Raw genomic sequence first — 10,376 nt, 5'->3', positions numbered from 1 at the left:
TCCTTCTCCTGACTGTACTCGCTTCCTGCAGTTCGGCAAATATATATTTCGAGACTAAGTCGAGTGAATACTAGGAAAATGAAAAAATATACGTCGGTGCAGTGTGGTCATCCTACAGTCAAATATTACTTTTTTTTCTAATGTCTTTTTACTAAGCTTGCATTAGTACGCGTACTAGGTGTGCACCTGGATAAGTTACTAAGCTAATTTATCCTCCACGTGCCCTCTCCCTTTCTCTAAACTAAGCCTATCTCTCTCTTCCCTGTACTAGTTATGTACTAGTAGTCCTCAACCGAACATAGCACCCACTAGTACTACTAGTCCAGCGAGAACACAAGTAATAATACAGACTGATGCTCCTCTGCTCCTTGCCCAGATCGGCACCGCCGCCAGCGACGGGAAAGATGCCGCTGCTAGATCCTCCACACTCTCTCTCCCCTGACGTGAATCCCCATATTATCCCCATGAATTTCAGCCTCAACTCTCTAATCCCCCTCTGTGTGTGTTCTTTTGGCTTACAGGTCAAACCCTATTGGGGATGTGATTTCCCTGCTCCAGATTGAAGTGGTTGGCGTTGGGCGCCGCCGTGATGCTGGATGGTGCAGGTCAGAGCTCCAGTGCGTGTCCGTGGAGCAGATCCACCATGGGTGCAGGTTAGTGGTGCCCTTGTTCCTTTCTCAAAATATTTAGGATAGTCAAGTTCTCAGATTTAGTAGATTAAAATGGCTCCCATGTGTGTGTACTGAACATGTTCACCCCTTTGAATAATCTTGGTGTATTTCTGCTGCCTAATTAATCTGGGAACTTTTTATTTTACATCTTAATGCCTTATCCATGTTTCCTAGTACTGTTGCTTCCAAGATCTGGGGTAGATGTTCCTTCTGTGACTTTTGTGCACCCTATGAATAATTAGGATACTTCTGCTTGCATCTGTGAATGACTATGAGACTTGTGTGTGCATCTGGGCTGGTCTTCTTTGTGTATGTGAGAAATATATAGTGGCAGAAGAAGAAGAACTCACCTTTCTTCTTTTGCCCTCTCTGTTGGTCCTACTCTTGCTGCTCCTACGCTCCAAGTCCACTCCAGTAGGCTAGATTGTAGCTCCAGCCTGTCCCCTTCAGTCTACTGATGATTTCTCAGGTCACCATCTTCACTTATTGATCTTGGATCTTTGTTGGTTGTGAACAGGGGAATGGAAATGCTACTGAGAAGAAGAAGAGAGCTTGGTCTGGCTATTTGGAAGCAGAGTGAAGAGTGTGCTATGGTGAAACCTTAGCCAGGTTACTCCTCTCTTTCTAGTACCTAGCTAGTTATGGTTGCCCATCCCTGCTGTACAATGTAGTCATTTGTGGATCTCTCTATGGCTAGGAGTTGCAGCCCATGCCTAGACCAACTGTTGGTCAATTGACTACTGATATCTATAATGCACGTGATGGTGGTGGTCAATGTGTATCCCAAATATGTCTCACTGTTTACTGCTTTGACCACGAGATATTTTTGGGTTGGTCTAAGTTTGGTGTGCCCTTTGTTGTATAGCTTAGCATAGTCTGGTCTCTCTCTCTCTTTCTATATATATATATTTCAAAGATTTGTAATACACCTGTACAGCTATACTGTCTGAGGTTTATGAATATAAATATATATATACTTGAGTGGTTATGAATGCTTGTTGAAGAAATCTGATATGTATTTTCTTAATGGATTCTACTTAATTATCTAGTTAAGGGTGGAAATACTATGTGAAAATATACGGGTCGTTACATCCTACCCTCCTTAGAAAAAGATTTCGTCCTCGAAATCGAAAACTTACTTAAAAAGGTTGGGGTAGGTTACTCGTAGGTCTTCCTCCTTCTCCCACGTCGCCTCACGAACTGAGTGGTTCTTCCATTGCACTTTGCAGAACCGAATGGTCCTTGTCCTGAGCTTGCGGTCTTAAACTTCTAAGATCTTCAATGGTCGTTCTTCATACGTCAGGTCTGGTTGTAATTCAATTTCCAAGTCTAATACTTGTGGTGGTGGCTTGTTGCATTTCTTAAGTTGAGATATGTGGAAGACATTGTGAATTCTTGATAAACGTTCTGGTAACTCCAACTTATAAGCAGATGTTCCCTTTTCCTCCAAAATTTTAAATGGCCCAACATATCTAGGACTCAACTTTCCTTTGATTCCAAAGCGTCTAACCCCTCTCATAGGTGATACTTTTAGATACACCAAGTCTCCTACTGCCAATTGCATAACCCTCCTATTCCGGTCAGCATAGCTCTTTTGCCTATTTTGTGCAATCTGGAGTCGTTCTTTGATTAGTTGGATCTTCTCATCATTCTCTCTCACTATGTCAGGACCAAGTAATGGTCTCTCTCCAACTTCATACCAGCATATAGGTGATCTGCATTTCCTCCCATACAATGCCTCATATGGAGCCATTTGTATGCTGGATTGATAACTATTATTGTAAGCAAATTTTGCTAGGTGTAGATGCTTATCCCATGATTCTCCAAAGTTCATTACACATGCTCTCAACATATCCTCAAGGATCTGATTTACCCGCTCTGTCTGGCCATCAGTTTGGGGATGATAAGCCGTGCTAAAGTGGAGCTCAGTTCCAAGAGACTTCTGTAGGCTCTTCCAAAAGCTTGATGTAAACACGGAACCTTGGTCAGACGTTATGGTCTTTGGCACACCATGGAGGGTAACTATCCTCTCTAAGTACAGTTCAGCCAACTTATCAAAGGAATATTTCTGGTTTGTAGCAATGAAGTGTGCTGACTTAGTGAGTCGGTCGACCACAACCCATATAGTATCCTTCTTTTTCGGTGTCATAGGCAAACCAGTAATAAAATCCATACAAAGATCTTCCCATTTCCACTCTGGTGTCTCTAATGGCTTTAATAACCCGGCAGGCCTTTGATGCTCCGCTTTTACCCTCTGACAAGTGTCACACTTGCTGACATATTCTGCGATTTCCCTCTTCATACCAGGCCACCAAAAATTTCCCTTCACATCCTTATACATCTTCGTGCTCCCAGGATGGATAGTGTACAAAGTGTCATGAGCTTCATGCAAAATAATTTCCTTGATCTGTAGGTCATCTGGCACACATATCCTACTATGGTTCCAAAGAACTCCTTCCTGGTCCAACCTGAATTGTGAAGGTTGTCCCGCTTGAATTCTTCTCGTTTCCTCCTTGATGAATGCATCCATTGCTTGCTTTTCCTTAATCTGATCTAGCAATGTGGGGTGAAATGTCATGGCTGCTATATTAGCACTAGATGTGGCCTCTCTCAGCTCTATTCCCATCTTTGCAAGATCCTGCAGTAGCTCTTTGCCATACCCTTCAATTGATATGTGGTTGCATTGCTTCTTTCTACTAAGTGCATCTGCCACTACATTTGCCTTACCAGGGTGGTAGTTAATTGTCAGATCATAATCCTTGATTAGTTTCAGCCACCTCCTCTGCCTCATGTTCAACTCTTTTTGTGTAAATATGTATTTGAGACTCTTGTGGTCGCTATACAGTGTGCACTTAGAACCATATAGGTAGTGCCTCCATGTTTTCAGTGCAAACACAACAGCTCCCAACTCCAAGTCATGGGTAGGGTAATTTACTTCATGTGTCTTTAATTGCCTAGAAGCATAGGCTATCACTCTATCATTTTGCATCAGAACACATCCTAGTCCAGATTTTGAAGCATCACAATACACCACATAATCTTGTCCACTTTTAGGTAATGCCAACACTGGTGCGGTAGTTAACCTTTTCTTTAGTTCCTCAAAACTTCTCTCACACTCTTCAGTCCAAATAAATTTAGCTTCTTTCCTAAGCAATTTGGTGATTGGTGCTATAATCTGCGAAAACCCTTTTATAAATCTGCGGTAGTATCCAGCAAAGCCCAAGAAACTCCTTATCTCACTTGGGTTGGTCGGACGAGCCCAAGACACAACTGTCTCAATTTTGGATGGGTCAACCTCAACTCCTCTTCCTGAAATTATGTGCCCCAAGAAAGCTACTTGGTCCAGCCAAAACTCACACTTACTAAATTTTGCATACAACTGATTCTCTCTTAAGATTTGAAGTGCTATCCTCAAGTGTTCAGCATGCTCTTCCTTGCTTCTTGAATATATTAATATGTCATCAATAAAGACCACTACAAACTTGTCCAAATATTGCATAAAAATCTTGTTCATCAAGTTCATGAACATAGCTGGGGCATTAGTTAGACCGAATGGAACCACAGTGTACTCATGGTGTCCATATCGAGATACAAATGCCGTCTTCTCAATATCCTCTTCCTTCACTTTCATTTGGTGATATCCAGATCTCAAGTAAATTTTCGAGAAGACACATGCACCCTTGAGTTGATCAAATAAATCATTTATTCTCGGTAACGGATACTTATTCTTTACAGTTACCATGTTAAGGTCTCGAAAATCTGTGCATAGCCTCAACCCTCCATCCTTTTTTCTCTGCAAATAATACTGGTGGTCCCCATGGTGACATGCTTTCCCTAATGAATCCTTTTTCCTTCAGCTCATCCAATTGTTTCTTTAGCTCCACTAACTCTGGCTGTGACATTTTGTAGGGTCTTTTGGAGATGGGTGATGCCCCAGGCATTAAAACAATGCTGAACTCTAACTCCCTATCAGGCGGCATACCCGGCAGTTCATCTGGAAATACATGAGGAAACTCACAAACTACAGGTATATCCTTTATTTCTTTCTTTTGTCCACTTGCTGCCATTACTAAGGGATTGTTGGGTCTGGTTCTACTTCCAAAATATATCAGCCTAGAGCCATCAGACTTCCTTATGGATACACTTTTAAGTTCACAATCTACTTTTACTCCATTAGCAGCTAACCAATCCATCCCAAGGATTATTTCTAACCCTGACATCTCTATAACATGCAGGTCTGCTGAAAATTTGGTGTTGTGGATTATTATTGGTTGATTTCTGCGCATTGCCTCTACTGTAATCTTCCCTCCAGGTGAGTTAACTCCTAAAGCCTTTTCCAACGGTGTGCATGTTAATCCATTCTTATTCACGAAATCTTGGGAAATAAATGAGTGTGTGGCACCGGTATCAAAAAGAACTGTACCAACTGAAGGAGGAATGAGTAGTTTACCGATGACAACATCTGTAGCTTCTCCTAGTTGCTCTGCAGCCATATAATTCAGCCTTGGTTGTCCTCCTACTTGTCCTCCCCGCCCATCTCCTCTTGCTGCATAGTTCATAGGTCCGCCTTGTCCTCGCCCAGCTGGTGGACGATGCACTTGAGTCTACTGTATAGGTGGCCTTGTAGGATTCGTGGGAGGAGAGGTGCAATTGAGCTTGTGGTGTCCTAGTTTCCCACAATTGAAGCAAAGTCCTGTACCCGTCATACAATCTCGAGTAGCATGACCTTTTCCACACTTCCCACATTTAGGAACAAAGATTGGCTGAGTAGGAAATCTAGGCCGTGGTGGTGGCATATGAGGACGCATTGGTCCAGGCATCATAGGATGTGGGTGATGCATCATGGGGCGTGGATCTACCCTTGCTTTCTTCCTTCTCTCTTCACTTAGGTTGGCATGCTCATTCTCAAGTATGAAGGCCCTGTTGACAAGGTCTTGAAACTGGGTGATCCCGTGAATTGAGAGGTGCATTTTTAGGAATGGATGCAGCCCCTCCATAAACTTCTCCACTTTCTTAGGTTCAGTGTTCACATCATCTGGAGCATATCTTGCCAAATCATTAAACTGGTTTAGGTAGTCGTTTATCCTCTTGCTACCTTGAGTCAGATTGCGAAACTCCCTCTTTTTTATATCCATCTTTCCCTTTGGAATATGGGTCTGACGGAAATTCTCCTTGAACTCCTCCCAAGTGATAGGCTGATTATTTGCTCGGTTAAGGCTGAAATTTCTCCACCAAGCTGTTGCTGGTCCGGTTAGCTGGTGTGATGCATATCTCACCTTCTCTTCATCTAAGCACCCCACGGTTTCCAGATTGTGTTCTACTTCTAACAGCCAGTCATCTGCCTCTAGTGGATCCACCGCCTTAGAGAATGTGGGTGGCTGAGTTTTCAAAAATTCTCCCAAGCTAACTCCTGCACCGGGTAGGTGTGCTCCTCCAGGAACTAGTCTTGTCAGTATCGCTTCGAGGAAGCGGTTCTGGTTCTCTTGGGACTCCCTTCGAGAATTCTCCATGAACTTAAGGACATCTCCTAGATTGCCTTCTCCACCCATAAGTCCAGAAGTTCCAGCATTGCCCACTTCTGGATTGCTTGGAAGTTGCGCCGCTCCGGGTAGGGCACTTTGATTTTCTGAAACTGGAGTACCCCCATGCTGATCATGGGCACTTGATCCCAAACGAAAGACAAGGTCTTGCTCAGTCAAACCATTGTTATTCATCCTGCATTTTTTTTCTAGTTAGTTGGTTACTTCTTTGCATGATTATTGATTCAAATCAGCAAGCACAAGTGCAAGTGATACCAATAAATAGCATGTTGTCCTTAAATTTGCAGTAACCCAACATGAAGTGCAATCATGGTGGCAAATGCCTCTTGCTAACCAGAATGATACCACTCTGATTACTCACTAAAGCACACAATAGTAAGGTACTATGAGCCTCCTAATGCACACAAGTTATATACTATAGAACAAGCACTTATATTACAATCAGTACATCACATAAGTCTTGCTTAAGGGCATAACTGCATTACAACTAGAGCACACACCACATAGGGTTCAGTCCCTACTAGTACATAGGGGACAAACTCTACCTTGCAATTCACACATATCTTACATAAACACACATATTCAGGCTGCCACTACACTAACTACTGTTGATCCCAAAAGATTAGTCTATGGCCAAGGCGTCCCACGCCTAAGAGTCTGGAAGATTGGAACTTGATTAGGCGATGCCGCTGCCACCGCCATTGTTGCTACCGCTGCCACTTCCATTGCTTCCGCCACTGCCACTCGCGCCAAGCCCAAGTACCCTTGCATAGGTAGCAGCCTCCCTGTACTCCCTCGAGCTGACACTCATGTGTGGGTGGATAAAGTCAGGTTGGTGTGGTCGTGGAATAGGGAAGTGGGGTAGCTGCTGCTGCTCTATATCTGGCTGTAGGGCTGGTTCTGGTTCAACTATATGTTCAGGTAGCGGCTGGGGTGGTGTAGGTGGTACGTTTGGTGAGGGTGGAACTAGTGGCTCATTTGGGTTCTCTACTCCCTCAACTTCTTCCTGTTCCTCTAGTTCTACTTCCTCTGGATCCTCCTCTTCTTCCTCTTGAACATCACCTGGTACTATTATAGGATTAAGAGGACCTCCAGGCATAGCATTTAGTGCTCCCTGAAGCACAACCCTATCATGTTCGCTCATCTGATAGCATTGATACCAGAATTGGGTTGCTTCCTGGTGTCTAATAAGCTCCTCCTTCATTGTATGATACATCACCGTATCAGCAATCATTGTCATACTAGAAGTGGTGCTAACTGTTGAAGCGATAGGTGTAGGCTGAGCTGATGAAGACCCAACACCCAGGCTTGCTCCTCTAGGTCCTTGCTGATGGTTCTGCCCCAAACCCCCAGAATCAAGTGCTGGCAAGTCTCGGTATCCGGTGGTGCGCAGTTTCTCTCCAAAGCGTGCTCGTAGTCTAAGCATAGCTTCCTTGGCAACCTCCTGCATGGGTAGAGTGCCATCGGATGACCGCTGCATTGTGGAGAGCTCCACATAGAAGTCCATGTCTGATGGAACACCGCTGAGCACCACAACTACACGCCTGTAGGAGTGTGTTCCATCATCTGGCATCTCTTCAAAGAATTGAGGACATGGTGCCCCAAGCTCCTGCATCATTTGCCAAAGTAGTAGGGCATGCTGGCCACGAACCCTTGATGGCGGAATTCTAATTCGAACCATCCTGCAACAGGCTTCTAATTAGCATGGTAGTCATCTAAAGTTACTGGACAGAATAATTATGATGTGGGATTTATTGGTAGTGCAATATAGCAAGTATGGGTTCCAATTAAAGTATTCCTACCGTCTCTAACTATCTGCGTGGCCCTCAAAACCATTGCTCTGATACCACCTGTGATGACCCGTGTCATTATTACTATAGATAATGACACTAGTCCTTGGATTATTTCTTGACAAAATCGTGTCTTGTCAAATAATAATCCATGTCAGAGATATGCAACAGGGAAATAGCTAGAGATGGTCATTTATATTACAATACCTTGCCACACAGGGCTAAAAGTCTCAGGTAGGCTTCTCACATGTTTTGCCAAATTATTACATCTCCTAACACCGGAGTTCCAACTAGCAGTACTAGATAGATGATGATAAAATAGTTTCTGGATTACATAGCTAGATCATAGTTACTTATTCATCCCAACCCCCATATGTGGCATCCAGATCGTACATAGCACTAGATGGATCCACATCTAGGTCCCCTGTGTAGTTGTAGTCATCACCATTGCTCTCCTCACTTGGTCCAGTAAGATTCTCATATAAGCTTTGCTCTAAGAAAAAGATGATTAATAGCAAGAGTGAGTACAAAGTACTCAGCAAGCTCAAAAAGCAAAATGCAACACTCATGATAGCTCAATATAAATCAACAAGTCCTACCTCAACTCAACACCTTTCAAAATAACCATTTGTTGCAGAAAGTTTATTTCAATTTATAAAAGCTATCAAACACTCGTATTGCGAGATAGACCACCAATAGGTCCCCATAATCCCCAATCCAAGAGACTGGCATGAATTCATGTTTTCCTTTAACTCTGCAGAGTTTGTATCACTTTATCCATAGAGCTCGAAACCATAATTGCCATCTGCATTTCCTTAGATGCGAGACATGGTTCAGAACCTAAGCTTTTTCCCATTTGTATATTATATCTCCACCCGGCTAGTGTCACTAGCCGTTGTGTCGGGTTTCGGAACCCGCACTCCACCAACGCTTAATATATATAGCGCTTGCTAATGCACCCATCCGGCATTAGCGTGGAACTCATCGCCCATCCTACTACTGCTTACCCATGTGGAGAGTATAATAACTTGATGGTATTGGGCTCAACTCGTCTTAGACGAGACCATGGTTGATACGGTTGTAGTATGGCGCATAAAACGAGTGAAAGTTATTTAATTCTTAATATACTAGCCATATGTAGAGGGCCCCACCTTCCAGTATGTCCATCCAGGGCACCCTCTACCCACCAAATAATTATAAGAAAATAAATAAATCAATGGATTAGCTGCTCCATCAGCTAACCCAACTTTTTGGCAATAGTCACTCCACACAATTTATTACCAAAACATTTTATGCAAGTTGATGATAAGATGCAGCAAAGAATAGTGTTTTTCAAAAATAGCTCTACTCAGCATGATCAAGGAGAGCTTGCCTGAGTTCTCGTACTCAGACCCGGACTCAGTTTGCTTCTGTAGCGTCTCCTTCTCCTGACTGTACTCGCTTCCTGCAGTTCGGCAAATATATATTTCGAGACTAAGTCGAGTGAATACTAGGAAAATGAAAAAATATACGTCGGTGCAGTGTGGTCATCCTACAGTCAAATATTACTTTTTTTCTAATGTCTTTTTACTAAGCTTGCATTAGTACGCGTACTAGGTGTGCACCTGGATAAGTTACTAAGCTAATTTATCCTCCACGTGCCCTCTCCCTTTCTCTAAACTAAGCCTATCTCTCTCTTCCCTGTACTAGTTATGTACTAGTAGTCCTCAACCGAACAGAGCACCCACTAGTACTACTAGTCCAACGAGAACACAAGTAATAATACAGACTGATGCTCCTCTGCTCCTTGCCCAGATCGGCGCCGCCGCCAGCGACGGGAAAGATGCCGCTGCTAGATCCTCCACACTCTCTCTCCCCTGACGTGAATCCCCATATTATCCCCATGAATTTCAGCCTCAACTCTCGAATCCCCCTCTGTGTGTGTGTTCTTTTGGCTTGCAGGTCAAACCCTATTGGGGATGTGATTTCGCTGCTCCAGATTGAAGTGGTTGGCATTGGGCGCCGCCGTGATGCTGGATGGTACAGGTCAGAGCTCCAGTGTGTGTCCGTGGAGCAGATCCACCATGGGTGCAGGTTAGTGGTGCCCTTGTTCCTTTCTCAAATATTTAGGATAGTCAAGTTCTCAGATTTAGTAGATTAAAATGGCTCCCATGTGTGTGTACTGAACATGTTCACCCCTTTGAATAATCTTGGTGTATTTCTGCTGCCTAATTAATCTGGGAACTTTTTATTTTACATCTTAATGCCTTATGCATGTTTCCTAGTACTGTTGCTTCCAAGATCTGGGGTAGATGTCCCTGCTGTGACTTTTGTGCACCTATGAATAATTAGGATACTTCTGCATGCATCTGTGAATGACTATGAGACTTGTGTGT

General features: G+C 43.4%; 2 long non-coding RNA genes across 2 annotated transcripts; both read left to right on the top strand.

Moving 5' to 3' along the window:
* Window positions 1–492: 492 nt before the first annotated feature.
* Window positions 493–1,975, top strand: LOC119334358. Its single transcript, XR_005161288.1, has 3 exons — window positions 493–653; window positions 1,189–1,280; window positions 1,901–1,975. It is a non-coding gene; the product is annotated as an uncharacterized LOC119334358 (long non-coding RNA).
* Window positions 1,976–4,601: 2,626 nt separating this feature from the next.
* On the top strand, window positions 4,602–9,946 carry LOC119332576. Its single transcript, XR_005161020.1, has 3 exons — window positions 4,602–4,698; window positions 4,907–4,983; window positions 9,796–9,946. It is a non-coding gene; the product is annotated as an uncharacterized LOC119332576 (long non-coding RNA).
* The last annotated feature ends 430 nt before the right edge of the window (window positions 9,947–10,376 follow it).

The sequence above is a fragment of the Triticum dicoccoides genome, chromosome 7A, assembly GCF_002162155.2.
Source record: "Triticum dicoccoides isolate Atlit2015 ecotype Zavitan chromosome 7A, WEW_v2.0, whole genome shotgun sequence".
In the NCBI taxonomy this organism is placed as follows: Eukaryota; Viridiplantae; Streptophyta; class Magnoliopsida; order Poales; family Poaceae; genus Triticum; species Triticum dicoccoides.
Note: the sequence above shows the minus strand (reverse complement) of the source record. Positions and strands in the feature narration are given on the sequence as shown.